Raw genomic sequence first — 18,930 nt, forward strand, 5'->3', positions numbered from 1 at the left:
CTTTCCTTTCCTTTCCTTTCCTTTCCTTTCCTTTCCTTTCCTTTCCTTTCCTTTCCTTTCCTTTCCTTTCCTTTCCTTTCCTTTCCTTTCCTTTCCTTTCCTTTCCTTTCCAAGGGTAAGGGGCTAAACGTGATGGGCCGGAAACTTTCATGAGGTCAGAGCTTATTGCAAGCTATTCTATCCATGGACTTTCTTTTATGTGATGACATCCTGGCCCCAGTGAAATCAGTGAGCAATTTTCCATCAAGTATTTTTACTCATATCACAGATAACTAATTCATGTCTGCGAAGTGCTTTTAAACTATACTAATACTTATTTAATATTCTTTTATACGATTTATTCTTCTTAACTCACATGATCCCTAAATTAGAGTGATTCTCTCTTTTTAATCTGAAATCTGTCTTATCAAAGATTGTCAGACTGTTTCCACTTTTCAGAACATGCCTCCACAGTGGTGGTTTAACTTTACTACTCACAGAAATAAACTGAAAGCATGGTCTCACCAAAGTCAATGGGGGCCATGATCCCATCCAGAAAATGTCACCTCAAACAAGACCAAACTCCTAAAGTGCATGCAAGAGAGATTTTAGAAAGCTGTATGAAGAACCAGGGCTTAACTTACCCACTGTGGAATCCAAACAAGTTTTTTGCCTGTGCTTTGTTGGTCTCTTACTCTAGTGCTATATCCTGAAATCTGAAACCAGCAAACTCTGGCTCCCCTTCTTCAGTAAGGCAGCTGGAGTCAGTGATAGCATTTTTTTGTTTTACACCTAGTCTAGTTGCACATTGCAACTAACTTATACTTCCAGTTTTGATAAATAGCAGTTTTATCCAGAAATTCAAAAAACTTATTCTGTTCCTATTCAGTGTTTGAGGAGGCACTATAGATCACCATATTTACAAAAACTTACTTTGCAAGAGTAAGGCTGAGCCCTTTACAAAAGTAAGATCAGAACCTAAAACCCAAGTAGTTTGCATCCAGAAGCTGTGGCTTTCTTTTAGCCCAGTTGACTGAGTAGTCCTACCAGAAGAAAACTAGGTGAGAGTGGTGGATAGGGGAGGACAGTATTTGCTTGGGTCTTACCTTTCACTATTGGACATGGCCACGCAGGGACTGTGGGAGCATTCCTGTAGACACTAGTTCAGATGAGGCTGGAATGAAGAGATGCTTCTCAAAATCATATTTAGATTTTATTGTGTCATCTTAATTGTGTCCTTTATGAAAACAGATGTTTTTATCTTAGGTGGCGATATATTATTATTATCATTATCATCATCATACTGCCTACTTACACTTGTATGTTATTTAAAAGTTTATTATACCTGTTGTCCTTTCACAGTCCCCACTAATATTCAATTTTAATGCACTGTTGGGTCCTTCTTGTATGATGCATATCCTGGATGTAAGAATAAAAATTAAAATGAAATCTTCAGGTAGCAAGAAGGTTCATCTCAATTAATTAATATTTACTTCTTGTAAATCACCAGCCAACTACATTGGTGCTGTGGAGAAGGGAGAGACTGTAAGGAGCTGTTTACCCATTATCCACCCAGCCTAAGGAGATCTCCCAGACCCTGTGAGCTGATGAGAGTCCTTGAGAGACTCCCAGCTGAAGTAGCTGGAGCTCAAATGTATTTTTCCTTTGTACCACATCTATGCTGCTGAAGAAACAGAGCACAGCAGGGAGCAGCAGCTTGAGCCATGTAGCCCAAAGCTGGTGAACAGACAGATTTTGTGTGGTATCCAGCAGCACGATGAGCGGGTGAGCATCTCTCTGCTCCTGGCTTTCACTGCATCTGGATTTCAGTGTGTGCTGGGATTTGTTACTGGGTGGGCAGATGAGGTATTGCTAGTTGTGCAATAGGTGGCATCATGTCTCTTCAAAAGGCTGTGAGTGGTTGCTCCTTCTGAGTTTCTCTCAATGCACTCAACTCTTATGTTGGGGAAGAAGTCAGCCTGGTCCCTTTTGAAACGTTACTGACTCTTGTAGCAAGGTAATAATACACAGTAAGTGGTAAATTCCAGTACACTCTGGAGTGCTATAGCATTTTGGGGGCCTGAATCCTCTTCCCTTAAGGTAAATGGGGTCTCCATGGTTCTTCTATCACTGGGATGGAGTAATGGGACAGGGAAGGCTGTTGCCACAGCATAGGCTTTTTGCAGGGTGACTGCTCTGCTGCCTGTTTGCTGTAATTCTCCAGCATCATAGCAAACAGCAGCACTGGGGTCTATCAGACAGAATAAGGGACTTGAGCTTGGGAAAAGTGGGGTTCTGCTCCTAGTGATACTGGGTTGCCCGTTGAAGTTGCTTTGGACAAATCATTCCAGCTTCTTCTACATCTACAGCTTGCCAGAGGTAAAATCAAAGGCTTGCAGGTCTTTCCAAGGTCTGTCAAAGGTAGCTCTAGGAATGGGCAGTTTCTTACACAGATGGTCCTGTGAATGGCACTGAGAAGCTGGCAATCTCCAGGAGGAAACATGAGTCCATGACTTTGAGATTCCTGCAGCTAGAATGGAGTATGGGGAAATGTTGGCTGTATTAGTCCTTTCTACTGACCCACTGCTGCGTGTGGATTTCTTTTCTCTGTACACATGAAAGACCTTTCACTAAAACTAGATCGTGTAAGCTGTATACAGGTTAGAGAAAATCCATCCTATTTTCCTTTGAAATGATCATTTTATATGTGTCTGAAATAGGTTTTCTAACATAGTGGTCTAACAAACTCACAGGATTGAGTAGGCATAACTTCTGTAAATCACTTTTAACAGATCTTGTCATTAATCATTGTTGATCTAAATAGTTTGATCCCATTAAAGTATGTAAAGCATGCATTCAGTGAGTGACTTAGCTATGGAGTCACCATTTAGTGCAGAGGTTAAACGCAAAGTTGTATTACAGACAGAGTATTGCAAAAATAACCCCAGGCTTTTAGTTTTGATTTTCTCTCTATTGATTTGCACTACGTAAATTTAATTCCAAATCTTACAGATGGCTGAGATAGTCATTCAATTTTGTCATTGTAGTGAAGAAACCATTAGGAAAATGGAGAAGTAAAGGTCACAGTAATCTTTTCTGGAATGAAGAATGAAGAACCAATTTTATTCAGAGGTCAGATTTGTACCAAGAGCTCTGAAGCACTCACAGTATGCCATTATTTAAGCATTTACAAAGTTTCATTGACATACAACATTCGTGAAACACAACATAGCTTAACAGAAGATGGAAATGTGGGAAGCAACTTCTTTTCTTCAACACATAGACTGTGATTTCAAGAATGGAGGATTTCTGTGGTGTATCCAAGCAGGGTAACTGTCCATGCGCATCTTTGTACTCCAGTTTCCTATGGAGTTGTCTGTATTGGCTCTGATCTCTGACTGGGATGTGGAGAAGGACATTGGATCTGCCTCAAGCTCATATCCATGAACTCACAGTTAATCATTTTTCTTTTCTCAGCATTCGCTTTTTTTTGTCCAGGAATGCTTAGGGGAAATACTTTCTGCTATATGAGATAACCTGAATTTATTGTCATTAATTTTAAATTTCTTCTTTTTGCATATGGAAGATATGCAATGTGTTTTAATGAAGCCATTTTACATTTAAAATAAGGCAGTATAAGTGTGAAAGTTATATATTTGTTTCTTTAAGGAAAGACTGGTTTCTACAACTGCAAAGTGATGGCCGGACAACACACTGTGAGCTATTTGCGTGTAAATGGTGGGAGCCATTTAGATGCCTAAACACAGGCGTCTAGAACCATTGTGGGTGGTCCCAGAGTACATGGCCAGGCTCCCCAGCTATCCCATAAGGGTAAGAGTAAGTCTCCAGAAGGTCCTAGGTCATATCTACCAGCTTCTCAGATGTCTCACCTGTTCTAGGTGTCTAATGGTATGAGGTGCCTGTGTAGAAACCTGCATGACTTTCCCTGAGACTTTCCCTGCTAAAAGGTGAGGGAGGGCTAAGAGTATTCAGCCTACAGTTAGAGCTGGTCAAACACCGAAGTCTCTGCTTTGCAGAAAACTGTATTTCAGAATCCCATTAGTTTAAGGGTTTTCCTCACTACAGCAGTTCGCCTGAGTTAGTGCTCTCCACCACTCAGGAGCAGCCCCATTAGGAGCAAAGTCTGGAGGACTGTTTTGGAACAGGTATGGCACTTCAGCCATACCTGGCAGCTCCATCCCCATTTCATTACTGGCTCAAATGTCAGCAACAGTTGAGCTTCCAGGGCTATCCAGGTTATGATGGACCAATTCCATATAAAGCCTGTACTGCCAATACTACTGGGAAGCAAGATATTGCAACACCAACCTGTTACAGTATTGAGCTTGTTCTCCTTTAAGGATGTAGCCTTTTTGAATTAACAAAGCATGGTTACAGAACGTGCAATATTTGAAGTCTCTTCCTTGTTGTAATAGTTAAGGAAAGGTCAGACACTGCTGAATGATTTCTTACTTGGTTGTCTCATAAAAGTCCTCACTGGTTGCACAAGGTATCATCAGCTACTGGAACTAGAAATGGACCTGAGTAAATGGATCGTTTTCTGAGCAAATTCTTGTCTCACTCTGTCAGTCTTACAGGACTTACTGATTTCCTACTTGCTGTTGATTTAAATTCTTTCACTATAAACATAACATCCCTTTTCTTCATTTAGCTTTGCTTCTTATACCTTTTTACTTTCAACCAAAATGCTTAAATCCTTCCTTGTGTCTCTAGCAGCAGCAACCTCAAACCTGTGTCACACTGAACATGCACAAAACAGAGAGATATACTTGTGAATTATTATCATATGAGCCATGAAGCTTCCTACAGATTTTTTTCTCTTGGAAGAAAACAGTAATCTGGAGAAAAAAAGTGTATTTTTGAACCATGAGCCTTAAGTTTTAATCCTAGTTAATAAAGCACAGTTTAAAAGCTGATGTGGATAGAACTAAAAGAAGTAATAATGACTAATGACTTGAGGAAGGCCTCCCAAATTCTGCTTCATACATATTAGGGAAAAAGTGTGTTATAATTGTTTTTTATTTGAAAAAAAATTACCTTTGGTATCACAGCAAAGTTACAAGACTTACTATATTTTTATTATATATTACAGTCCACTGATTCTATTTCAGGATAACATGGGGCTAGGATACGCTAGAGAATGGAAAACCCTAGATCATACAGGAAACACTGGCAAGGGCAGTGTTGAGACACCTGGGTTTGGAAGAATGGGCATGTAGCCAGAGAAGATAAGCTCTGCTTTATTTAAGGTCTCCGTGCCAGCTGCTCACAGATCTATCTTTTTACCCCTATTCAGAGGTTCACATCTCTATTGGTCAGTGCAGCATCCTGCTATCTTGCCTGCCCTCTCAAATTTAGTATACTGCAACTCTTGCCATTAGAAAACTTCTTTCTCATCTCAGACACTTTTTCAAGTGTAGTGTTAATGCATAAAAAACAAACAAACAAACAAACAAAAAAACAGGACTAATGGGAACAAGGACTCCTGATTTTTCTACAGGCTCCCTATATAACTCCACGCGAGCCTCATGGAGACTTTGTTTTTTCACTGGGCTGACAGTGCACCCGTATTTCCTGATGTAGTGATAAAGCCAATGTCCAAAAAGAAATGTGGGTGAAAGACTAACTGACTATGAAGTGTCACACTAGAAAAATTCCTATAAAATGATCCGTCCTTCCTTTTCTCACACTGAGCTATCCTTGAATTCTCTCCCCCCCCCTTTTTTTCTACAATGTCTCCCTCTTCTCCCACTTTATCTTTCCCCACCTTGGTTACTCCAGTCTCTTTGTCTCAATCCATATCAGTTGCTTTGATGATGCTCTGCTCATTCTAGATGTCCTTACATTTACTCCTGTGGCAGATTATCATAGATGGATAACAGAAGTAATAATTATTTACTTAATAAAAAATGTCGTATGGTAAGAATTTCACTTTCTGTTTACTGTCCATTCTGCCGAGGCCCTCTTCTAACCTTGCAAGCCATAGGACTGACCCTCTGATTTCTGTATGCACTTGGCACTGAGATAAAGGCTCCTGTTTGTTTCATTTGACATGTATTTTTGAAGGGAATGATGTGTGTTATGGTAAATATTCTACAAAAGATAGATAAGAAATTTTTCAGTGGTTTATGTGATGTCAAGATCATTATGTGAATGCCAAGATCAAGTGCCCAGAGCTGTGGTGTGTGAAAAAGTGTGCTTTCCTAAAATTTAAGTGAGAATCACGTATTTCTTAATTTGTTAGTTTAGAGCAAGCAACTATACCTATGGTGCAACTGGTATACCCATTGCTTCAGTTACTTCTACCTGAATAAAAACAAAAATACTTTTTATTATGTCAACACATTTTAAATAATGGCATACTGCATTTAATTTTCCAGTTTTGGTTTTAAGCCCTTTTATGCTATTGATGTGCCAGTGATATTAAAATGTGACTTTGGCTGAAATATACCTAAAATAGAAAATGACTTCAGAATCCCAGATTAGCTGTCACTGATGGCATAAGTCTGTCAATAGCAGCCAGTAAATGCAGGAGTCTGACTTTTGCCTCTTATTTTCATTTATAAATTCCATTTCAGAATAGCAATAAGACACTGCAGGCCATGCATCTGGAAGGGGTTATTGCACTTCTCTTGTGACTAAAGTCACTTGCCCTTTAGCCTCATGCCTTATAACACCTTCCAAGGTGTTCAGGAGTAGCTCAGAAATGCACAGCATGCTGTGTCTTATTGCTTAAGTATGTTTATCTTGATCATACAGAAAAGTAATGATAAAACTATAAGAGAATGAAGGAACCTGCCCCTCTCCAGCTATTCCATGCTTTTTTCACTCTTTTAAAATCAACTCATAGGTAAAGTAATTCATAGGTTACCAACTGTTTTGTTAAAATGTACATGAAACATAAAGCAATTGTTTCCTTGTTATGGTTATGTTATCTTGTAGTAAATATTAAACATCCACCCTTTAATACAGTTTGGATTGTTGCATAATATAGAAATGCAGCTAAATTCTTAAAAGGGTTAAACAGTTCCATTCTGCCTTAAATTACCACTGTCATTCAATTCATTAGATGAGTTTATGGAGTTACAATATGTCTGTAATTTATAGCCTGCTTACTGACAAAGCTTAATGCTAACATATGCCTAATTTGCCAAGGTTATCTCAAGTCCCATTCATCTCCCCCACTAACAATATGCTGCTGATTCCATGCTTCATGGATGAGGTACATGCGGTTTCATATTTAGTGCTATCAATCACAAGTAATTGCCTCCAGCTCCCCGCCTCAGTGTTCAAAGGGATTTCTCTTCAGCCTCTGAGGTTTGATGAAAAGAGGATGCTTAGCCAGAGGAGGGCATCATCCTCCAGCCTTAGCTCTGGCAGATCTGAAGGAGCTGAAAATCAGAGAGGAGAAGCATACCTGCACCTGACACTTCCAAACTTTTGCGTTCTGGGGCACATGCTTTTTACAGTCAAGAAACCATGCTGCTGGGTATATGTTTGTGCAGCTGTGGCAAACCTCCACGGCAACTGAGCTGACTTCTAGATTAGTGCTCTTGGGATTTCCCAAGTGATATGCTGGACTAACCTTGAACACCTCCTGCATAACTCCCCCATGCCTTGGATTGCAGCCTATGGATTCACCACTGTGTTTCTGCAGCTTTATTGTGGCTGTACTAACATGTAGGACGTGGCAGGATCAGGGTCTGCCAGAGGCGATCACAATTCACCTGTGTATTTTCAGTAGCAACTAACTTTTCTTGGTGGGACTGTTAAATTTCCAACAAAATGTACTTTATGCAACGTAACTTTTTTAAATTCTGAGGGCCTTAGTTCTGCCAGGTTTTAAACATGTGCTCAGCTTCATTCTTGGGAAGGGTCACACTGATCTGCCTTGCAGAAGTGTTTACAGTATTGGGGTCTAAGGAGAGCGATTAACTCACAATTTCCTGTTTTATTCTTTGTTTGCTTGCTGGTAGTTTCTGCAACTTCAAGTTAATCTAACGATCCCTTGTATCGTATGTATCTACCACTCTTTCTATCTAATTAGGCTTTTTTATGTCTTTAGTCATCCTAGAAGCTGAATACCTAACAGAAAATTCAATTAAAGGGTCTGATCTTGAACTGTTTATGCATATTCTTACTGTGAGAGGAATTGCTCTCATTCCTGTGTGAGTACTAGCATTTGTATTTGCAGCACATACATTAAAATAATCAATTTTATATATTCAAACAAACACACAGAGACACATTCACATTGTCTATTGAACTAGCTATCTAGCCATCTAACTGCGTAGCTTTTCAAGCCTTTAAATATATTCCAAAGATCTTTTGGATGATATTAGAACACAGAGAATGAGTTGGCAAATATGTTTTGCTAAAATGAGTCTCCTGCTTTATTCTAGGATTCTTCAATCAAGACTATCTAGGAAGAAGTTTGTTCTTGCATACTCTGCTATCAACCAGCTATAATCCCAGATTTTTCAAGGATACTATTGTGCATGATACTCTAAAAATTCCTTGGGATAATGGAGACTATTTGGCAGACCCAGTGCAACTCTCTGTTCTTGTGAATTTACTGTGATCTGCAGTACTGAAAGAAATGACTGTAACCAAAACAATCCCAAATGGATGAATAGATTTACAAGTTTTAAAGGCAGAGTGGTCTCCTTTAGTTTTACTGTATAGGAACATTGAACCTATAATTCTAATGATCACTTCGAAAAGGAAAAGAGAATTGGAGCAAGAAATAAGTTCAATTAAAGAAAATGTTGATGCCAATACACGGGGGGGGGGGGGGGGGGGGGTTGTATGAAATGTAAATCCTTGTCCAGTATGAAGCGACAGTTAATGGTATGAAAACCAGTGTGAGTTTCTCTTAAAGCTTTTCTTTTTTTTTTTTTTTGGTTTGGTTTATGTGTAGTGCCAGAACTCAGGAATATGCCATGGAAAGATAGTATTCATGTGCCTCAAGCAAGTTTGCTGAAGAAAGAAATAACTCCTATAGCAATCAGAAAAATTACTGCACATGCAGAAAGTATTAACTCAGTAACTGTGTTAATCATGGATATGCTTGCTATGAACTGACATGACTTTAAAAACTTAAGACTATAAAACTGCAGTGATTCTTGCTTGTACTTAAATAAGAATTTTGTTTTATTTATAAAGACTCTGATAGAGAAAAATCAAATAATCCTCTAAAAAAATTGGATTTTTCCTTTCTGCCCTCAGATAAAAGGGCAAATGATTTTATTTACAGAATAGTTTTATTTTTTCTGGTTTGCTTTTCAGTCAAAACCATTGAGCAACAAAAATTAAACTTCCTGCTAGACAGTATAACACTCCTTTCCATACTGTTTGTACTAACATGATTTATTATTTAAGAGGAGTGTGTGCATGGGTACAACATGTTCTATCTATAGAATACAATATTAGCTATTAATTAATTGAGGGGTTCAGAGTTTTTTATTTGGAATATCTGAAATAAACAAAAAACCTAATAAAGCAGATAATTTGTAGGTAACATTTCTGAAAGAGTAGAAGAACCTTTAAAGTTTTTTTTTTTTTGTAATAGAAGTGTTGTGATGCTTCAGAAATATACACAATTATCTATCTATAAATATAACCAGCCAATAAGAGATGAGAAATAACAGCCACAACTATTTAGGAAACTTATCTTTTTGTTTTAAAGACTGTTTCTTAATCAGTGGCTGTAAGAAATTCCTTTGTTAATCTTTACATATATTCAAAAGGACTATAAGGCTAAGTGGATGCACTTTGCATTGCGTCTGCTGACTTCCTATTCAGAGCATCTCTGACAAGCGGGGGGGTGGAGTGGTGCTGTGCTGTGGTTTGTGGGAATAGGCTCTTTCAGTTCTGGTTTATTACATGGCTAATTAACCAAGGTCACCAAGCTCTTTTATAAGTCTGCCAATAGAGACATCACTGGTGCTTTAACAGATCTGTTTATTATATTGCATGCCCTGATAATATGACAATGATAAAAATGTGTATAGGGGGAGCATTTACCTAGAGACACACATAAACAGGCATACACAGGAAAAACAAACAAAACTTAAAAAGTAGGCACACCAATATTCTCGATTTTGCAAAGTTTAATCTTAAAACATTTTTTTCTATTTTATTCCACAATGGATATGTGTAGCTGATATGAATATGTAGCGTAATATGAATAATGACTACATGAATTTATAAGCTATAACAATAACTTGTCACAGTAATAGCCTGATTTACCTGTGACACAGTATCTTCAGTGAGCTTAGTTTTCTGTATACAAATGAACAAGGAATGCATGCCAGTGAATAATTAAGGAGCAAGACAAGGAACTGAGTTTCAGGATCATGCACCAGCCTAAGACAAGCCTCAGTATCCCTGTAGCTACTGTGAATGCAGAACAGACCTTTTTATGGCTGATTCTTCACAGAACCATTTTGCAAAATGTTGTCACCTTCATTCCAGTAGTTAAGAGACTCTCATAAAAATAAAAAGACCAGTGCTGTGCTCTTGCCCAAGAGTTCAATTGTTAGATGCTTTCTCAGCCCATCCTTGACATGCACAGCTTCCTCACTTCCCCTCAGTAGTGTGTATGAAACCAGGCATACGTGACAATATCCCCGTATGAATGACAGGTAGAACTCTTCCCAGGGAAATTTGGCAGCAGCTCATCAACACTATATTCCTCACCTTGTACTTGCCTGTGGAGAATCTAGCAGCAGCTATGCTTTGTCCCTTCTCATCTGCTAAAACCAGCTTGCAGAGGTACTGTTACTATATGACATTATAACTAATAATAAGGTTTGGAACATCTTGTGAAAACTGTAAAACCAAATCCCCCAAAGCTGTTAAGATGACCACACCATGTTAAATTACTCCTTTGTTCATATGGGCACTGGCATGACCTACAATGATATGGGGGGGTACTACCTTTTCTGCAGGGTCCCTGCTTCATTCAGAGTACAGGCTGGACGGTGCTCTGTCCATAAGGAGTTCATCCTCGTGGGCTTCCTTCTGGATTTGTTCACTGCAGAACCCACAAACACCCACAGGACCGTTTCCATGACACTTCCACAATGTAAACAGCTGCAGGGATGTTACCACTTTCATCTTACAGATAGGAAACAGGTACAGAGAGTTTTGTTCTCAAGTATCTGCCAGTTTTGGGTGTCCACATGGAGGGCAAGCTTTTCAGAGCACTTACCACTCTGCAACATCGCATCATCACAAAGCACAGGTCCTACTGGATTTTGCAGAGCTGTGAGAGCTCAGCACTTGTGCAAGTCAGACCTCTGAGCTTCAAGTAAGGTGTACAGAGAAGGAAAGACCCAGGAAACATGGCCCTGGAAGTGCACTCTGTAGCAGGAGCACAGGTGGGATCCACCTTTCCTGCTCTTCAAAGAGTGGACACTATATGGCATATGTGGAAGGGGGCTGCTAGGGCCCTGACCTGCAGCCTGGCTGAGTGTGGCAGTGCTATGGAGAGCTTGTCTCTGGTTGCTCTTCTTTACAGACTCCCTTTCATATTCCTTTTTGTTTCTGCCTTCACTGGTTCTCCTGAGACAGGTGGGGCCCTGCCTTTTCTCCATTGATCTGTCACGTCCTCCAGCCTCCCCATCCATTTGGCTTGCTTATCTCCTTATCTCTTCCTCTTAGTATCCAGTCCTACTATTGACTAAAAGGCCCCAAATCAATACTTCACCTACAGTCTTCTCTGCCTCCTGCCCTTTCTTTTCACAATATATAGTCTATTCCAGCCTCTTTGGCCTTTCCTAGGTTGCTAGTTTTCTCCTTTTCCATATCTCTGTCCCCTCAACTATGCTTCCCTTATCCTGCCTCACACACCTGATGCCTCCCCAAATCTATTTGCCTTATTTCATACCAGCCCACCCACTGCTACATTCTCTGTCAGTCCCAGAGAAATCCTTCCCTTACTGTATTGTATTCCTCTCTCTGACTTTATGACTCTTTTCTTGCATTTGCTTGCTTCTCCCTCAAAAGTGAGGAGAGGTATTCAGACTCATTTTTTCTCCCTGATTCTCTTCTCTGGTGACTCTTTCCTCTACCTGCCATCATTACCAAACCCATCTGGTCGGTGCCCATACCAGGCTTGGCTTTGGCAGCTTTGCCCCTGCAATATAGACAGGAGGACGGTGACTGCAGAGAACGTGATCACAGCTGCTGCCTCCCTTCAGTCTTTGCTGGAGCACCTGGCCATGGTGACACTGCTGCCTCAACATTGTCAGCAAGGCTGCCCTGATAAGCGAAAGAGACAGGAGACAAAAAAGGGACAGAGTCCGGCATGGTATTCTTGTTTGTAGTGGCAGCCCCTCTTGTCACAGTGAGATGAGCTGCAGCCCCTTTGTCTGAGAGTGCAGGGTCACCGGTAGCTGCTGATTCTGCAGCCGAGCTGATTTCTATGGAGCGTGTTCTCGGGTGGCTCCACAGATGTGTACACTTGCCTCCATAGTCCTCTCTGGATGTCGCTCTGCATGGTTTGGCCCTCAAAATGCCACTAACTAAACTGGAATGGTTTCTGCATAATCTTCAGGAAGACAAAGGATGTGCAATCTGTTCCTGAGCGATGGCAGAGGGAGCAGTCTGAGGACTCTTATTTTGGGAGTGCTAAACAGCACTTGCTGTAGTGTTGGATCTTTGTAGGGTCCTGCTTTTTCTAGGAGAGGGCTGGCAGGGCCTAATATGCACCCTGAAGGCCCCCTAAAAACTTATATAATGTTTACATCATGAACTTGATACATGATGTAAACATGATACATGGCTTCATCTACACCTCCAAGTGAATAAGCAACTCTGGTTGCTCAGTGAAAGGGCTCAAAGCTGGTTATCTTCCTCAGGACAGGGAATTTATCCCGGCAGCATCAGATTCATGCTTATTTTGCTACTTGGGGGATGGAGGCTGTAATTTCAGTGCCTGGCCTCAGCTGCAGTTTTCTGGGCTGTGGTCAGAGACGCCGGGTGCCTCTGTGGCTAGCTTCATGTATTGCATTTCAAGTGTGCTCCAGGGCAGGAAAGCAGCCTTGATTCTCTACTAACTTTTGCTATATTTCCTCCAGATGCCTCTGGTGCACTATGGGAGCCATTTCTAGACTGACCTCTTCAGTATCTCTCTACATGCTGCTCGCACCCTCAGCCTTATTCCCTGACTTGGTATCAACTAGTGAGCTGTTTTCTTGCTATGGGAGGCAAGGATCTAAAAGGATAGCTCATAGTCTGCCGAAAAGGTCTAGGCATCCCTCCACTGAGTTCCACCTTCTTCTATGGCTATTCCTCATCTTATTTGGCATTGCCAAAACAACCCAGCGTTTACTCACTCACTCAACATTCAAACAAGCATCTTCCTGCTCTCTCCATTTTAGAAGAAAACTTCTCCTAAACATTTGCAAAATAAAGTCATCTTCTATCGGATCTCTCCTTGAGGATCTTCTGTTATGCCTACTAAGAACCTGAAAATGGTAAGAAAATACCATCTCTTAGATGGTACAGAAACAACCACTCCCTCAGTTCTGAATTAAGATGCTTGCACTTAAGTATATCCACGTAGATGTCCACATATGGGCTAGGAGCCTAGGCCTCTCTTATAGTCAATTGCATCTAGCTGATACAGCCAGTGGAAATAGGAGAGTGATTCCGCTTCTTCAGACATAGACACTGAGGGCTTGATTCAGTAAACAGAGGTACAGAGCTAGCACATGAGTAGGAAGCCTAGAGCAATACATGCAACAAATTATTCTAGCCATGAAGAGATTCTAAAAGCAGATCAGACCCCCCCCCCAAAATAAAAGCAGCAGAAGAGGAGTTTCTCCTACAGCCATGTAGCCAGAAGCCTTTGCTTCTTAGCCATGCTGCCCAGAGAAACTAAAGAATGTTATCAGTGCCTTTTAAATTGAGTAACATAGTGAAGCTAGTGCTGGAAATGATGGCCTACCTCTGCAAGAGCCACAGGCAGGAGGAGTCATACAGCTGCTCCCCTTTACAAGGACATATCTCAGCACTAGGCTAGATGCAAAGAATGACTGGAGACTTTTTGTAGTCTTTTATAGTCAGTCAGGTAAACCATATCATTGTAAATCACACCCATGTGACTTTGTCTCTGACACTTCCTGAGACCATTTCTGGTCTTGAGTCTCAGACATAGGTATGCTTTGTAAATCTGTGTCATCAAAGTGAAAGGAGGGGAAAAAAAACCCAGAACCAAAAAAACCCAACTTACAATCGCTAAGCAGAATTATAGCCTTGTCAGAATGAAGTATCGTGTAGGAGTCAGAGGTCTAAGTCCATTAAGGCTAGGCAAGGGAACGCATTCTTCTTTCTTTCTGCACCCTACAGTTTACCATGCAACTCAGACTGTAACCTTAGAGGGTGAATCTCAAACTGTATTTTGTTCTTTGACTTTTTAATGTAAAATATATATACAGCCCTTGAAACATGGGTCAAAATACTAGTCTTTCTCTTTTAAGCTAGCGTCTTAACCAGCAGGCTATAGAATCATGCTTCCTTTTCTTCAGTGGCTTTGGTTATATTACAGAGAGGCACTTCTCCAGTTTGCAGCTCTTGTGACAAATATAGGTTTTCTTCCTCTCAGGACAAGAAAGAAATTCAAGCGAGCAGTTCATGTCCTGGATGGGTGAAAAGATGGAACAATTACCTCTCACAGTTCTAAAAGGAAAAAGGTGATATGTTCTCCATTTTTTTTGAAACAAAATGAGAGGAATCTTAATTGGTCTGATTTTATTTCAAATGTAATGAAATTGTTACTCACAGGGGCCTAAAGTACAATATTTCCACATGTAGTAAGGGCAAACACATTGTTCTTCCTGGATAAGGACACTAACAGGGATACAGAGGAGTTTCACATGGACTTGTGTTCTGTAACATCCATGCAATCATACCAAAAGTTGAACCCTCCGATGATGCCTGTGGTAAAGGGAAATTTATGAATAGCTGAAATTTGGAGCAACGTAAGATACTAGCTTGCTCATCACAAGTAGAAAACATATAAGCCTTATCAGGATATTTTTTCCTATGATGTGCCATATTTTTGATTATGGAAACCTGGATGTAGGCTGAATCAGTAAGACTGTTCATTTGGGGACTAAAATGTCAAATAGTAGCATGAAATATGTCCACTTCTTATTCACAAGCATAATTTGAAAGGGAATGTCTCCACTGCTGCTATTCTAATTGTAAGGGTAATGTGTTTCTAAGCATTTAATTACCTACATTGCAAACCTGGACTAATGTTTTATAGGAAAAATCTAGCCTTGGTGTTTCTGGAGAGAAGGATGTAAAAACTTTCATTGGTCTTATTTTCTTCCAACAATGCCTAATATCTAAATGGCACAGATTTAAGTCCCTTCCCCACAGCTGTTGAATTGAGTAGGCCACACCAACTGTTTTACCAATAATTGCTTTTTCCTACCTATTCCTTTCACATCTGTGTTTTTTGCAGTCATGTAAAATCTGCTGTGCTTGGTATTAACTTTTTGTAATTGTTTGGGTAAAAAGAGCAACAGTCATCTTATTCTCATAATCTTTTCTCCTGAACATGATTGTTCCTGGTTAATAATTTCATGCAGTATGAAAACGTAATCAGTAAATGTCTGTTCCCAACGTTTTTCAAAAGTTCTTTTGGTTTTTGGACACCCACACATGGTCTTCTTTTGTAAAAAGGGGTGCTTTTCCTTAAGCCCCCATAAACTACTTTTTAAATCCTAGTGAGTTGAGGGGTTTACATCAGCAGGATCAGTAAACATAGCTCTCTGAAAGATGCCATTAGAGCACTTTATAAACGTGGGTAACAGTGTAGTAAAGATGTGGTGGGTTGTAAAATATCTGCACATCTTAGATTTTAAAGTTCTGTTAAAGCACTCTAAAACTGCAGTTTTGACTTCATTATCGGTAACAAAATGGTGAACATTATGTTACTTTAACAAACTGCTTAAAGATCTGTTTGAAAAGTTCTTTAAGCCTCTCTGTCTGTAATTTCTGAGCTTTACTTCTTTCAGCAAAAAATGTTTTGAAAGGCCTTGGAGCCTTCATTGCCCATCTTATCTGCTGATCCTAAAGCCCAGGCGCATTTATATAGGATGTCTCTCATTGTTAAGACATACTTGAAACCGCAGTTGTGTTTGGAGAACTGCTGCATATCCACAAAATGGGCTTTCCTTTGTGCAGCTGCATATAATAATTTTGTTTCTTTTAAAATGTATTTGAGCTGTCTTGTGTAAAGTGGAGAAGTCTAGCGGTGACAGTGAACCTTCTGTTTGTTGGCTGTTCAAGGCCTCACTACATTCTTTTGGCTTTTTCAAAAAACAGAGCTCACCCCTCTCAAAGCCTCCATCAGGTCAGTAAGAAATTTTCTTTAAAGGGAACATCTATGTAGCCCAGACTGAGCTTTATCATGCTTTTTGTCGTCGTGCGTACGGAAATGCTAGGCGCACAAAGCACGACACTCTACAAGGCATGATTCATTAACCAAGTGCTGAAACACAGTATCTCACAGAGTCTGCAGGCTTTTCTACTCAGGATATCATCTTCTGTTTAACCAAATATAAACAAAACCAGGACTGCGATATCTTTGGAGCTACAGGTGTACCAGCGTGTAACTTTGGAAAGACATCTAACGAGGCTTCATCTCTCTGTGAGGAACTTTCGAATAAAGAGCAACACTAAGTCACAGTTGTATGTGAGTGCTAGTTGGTTTCTAGTCCCATTACACCAACCACTGCCCCCCAAGGCCCTTTAGCATGTCACTGCTTATTTACCTGTGCCTCGGTGCCGTATTTCAGACTGTTCAGTGAAATCTTTTTACCCTCAAAGACTTTTTTTTTGTCATTGCTTCATCCATAGAACAGACCCATTTCCCAGTCTGAGAAACTGAGCATCAGGCTTATCAGACTGGTCATGAGACATTGATCACTGGGCAGAAACAGCTCTGGAATATAAAAATGGAAAAGAAATTTGACTTGCATCCTCATCTGGCAGGAGTGGCTAGGAAACTTGCTACAGGCTAGCTATTTGGAAGGAGGATGAAATATCTGCTGAGAGGAACTGTCCTGAGACATCTGTGAGTTTGTTTAAACCCTCAGAAGAGAAGTCTGAGGCTTCTCCTTTTGCAGGCAGAAGAAAAGGAAAGCAGGAGGTTTTTGTTTGTATAGAACTTGAGGAAAGGATATTTAGGACTTTGTTTGTTTTGACCCAGCAGGCAAAGGCCAGTGGGTTTGTGGCTTAACCCTGAGACAAGAGGATTTGGGACTTTTGTTTGTCTTGATTGGAAAGAAGGGGAACTTAGGACAAGATAGGCCTAAAAATATGCCCAAAGCCTTTCTACTTTATTTTTAACTCAGATTGTCTGTGAAGAGGCAGGCAGTGGTTAGGAAAGAGAACTGGCTGAAGAAATCTTTCTTCAGATAGAAAGCTTCTAGAGTAGATTCCATTTAATGAGGTAGAGATGTCTATATTACCTATTATGATTGCCTAATCCTTCCCATTATATGCCATTGCTTTCTTCTGTTTATATTTCTGTCAAACCTCTGTGCTTTGAGAGGAAATTTTCTTTACTTGTACTTTGTCACTGAATTTTCTGGGTGATTTATAAAGAGAAGCAAGACTTTTCTGTGAATAATCGTAGAAAAAGTTAGCCTGCTTTTGTAAACTCTTCCAACTGTTCTGTGTAAATTTTCACCACGTGCATATTTCTGAGCAGGTATTTGAAATTTGTCATGAGACATGACCTGGGAATAAGGGAGCAAATTTTGCTGCCCCTTGAAAGTGATACAGATTTGAACAAGACAGACAGAATTTGACAATTTTTTCTACCACAATCCTAATCTCTTAAAAGTGGTGACTGATCTTAGATACCTCAGATCTTTCTTGTCTGACTTGAGACATCTTAAAGAGGCTGGGAACCTGAAACTGGATTAACAGGACCACATACCACTTTTAAAAATCTTTTTTAATCTAAAGGAAAACTGTTCCAAAATATTTTCTCATCCTCTGTTCTCCTGCAAAATTCTTTATTTAATTTTAAATATAGATAATAGCTTTTCCCTTTGGCCATTTTTGTTTTAATTTTATCCCTCCCCTTTTTTTCACACAGAAGTTTTTTCTACTGTGAAACAAAAAAATCATTTTCACTTAAACCTATTCCATCTTCCAATTACATATGAACGTCTATCTATGTATAAGTGTGCTTATTTAAAAGTTAATTTTCTCAAAGTACTTAACAAGAACACTTTTCAAGTATCTTAAGCATGCACATTTTAATATATGGGGATAAGAAATTTTAACTCTTTTTGTCCATGTTTTTGCCATGGAAGTGGAACTTTTTAAAAACAGAGAGAAATATTGCCAGGTCCACAAGGGCAAACAGCATTCCAAATCCCAAGCTGAACTATCACAAAAAGAAATAAAAGAAGAAATAAACCTTTACAATCTGGTATGAATCAGAATATACTATTACTATTTTTTCCGAAGGAGAAAACCTTAAAGCTAACAGTTAATACATATTACCATTGACTACCTCTTCTCCTTGTTCTTAAACACCTTTTATATCAGCAAAACTAATGTCTATACTTGGTTTAAAAGGGTTACAATTGTGTAAAACTTTTAATCTTACATAAACACTCTCTCTCTTCAGAGATTTCTTAAATCTCTCCTGATTGTAAAAGTGATGCTCATCAAGGCAGGAAATTACTGTAACATTATGACCAAACTCAGACTAAAACCCATAGTTCAAACTCTGAGTATTGAATATTAAGCATTTTAGTAAAGAACTCGCAAACATTTTAGAGTAAACATAAACGATAATCTTCAGTGGTTATTAGCTGAAATCAGTTCACCAATAAACTTGAAAAAATCCAAAAATTCAGTGAATAGAGGAAAAAAGAGATTTCATTC

Source organism: Dromaius novaehollandiae, chromosome 1 (assembly GCF_036370855.1).
Source record: "Dromaius novaehollandiae isolate bDroNov1 chromosome 1, bDroNov1.hap1, whole genome shotgun sequence".
Classification (NCBI taxonomy): Eukaryota; Metazoa; Chordata; class Aves; order Casuariiformes; family Dromaiidae; genus Dromaius; species Dromaius novaehollandiae.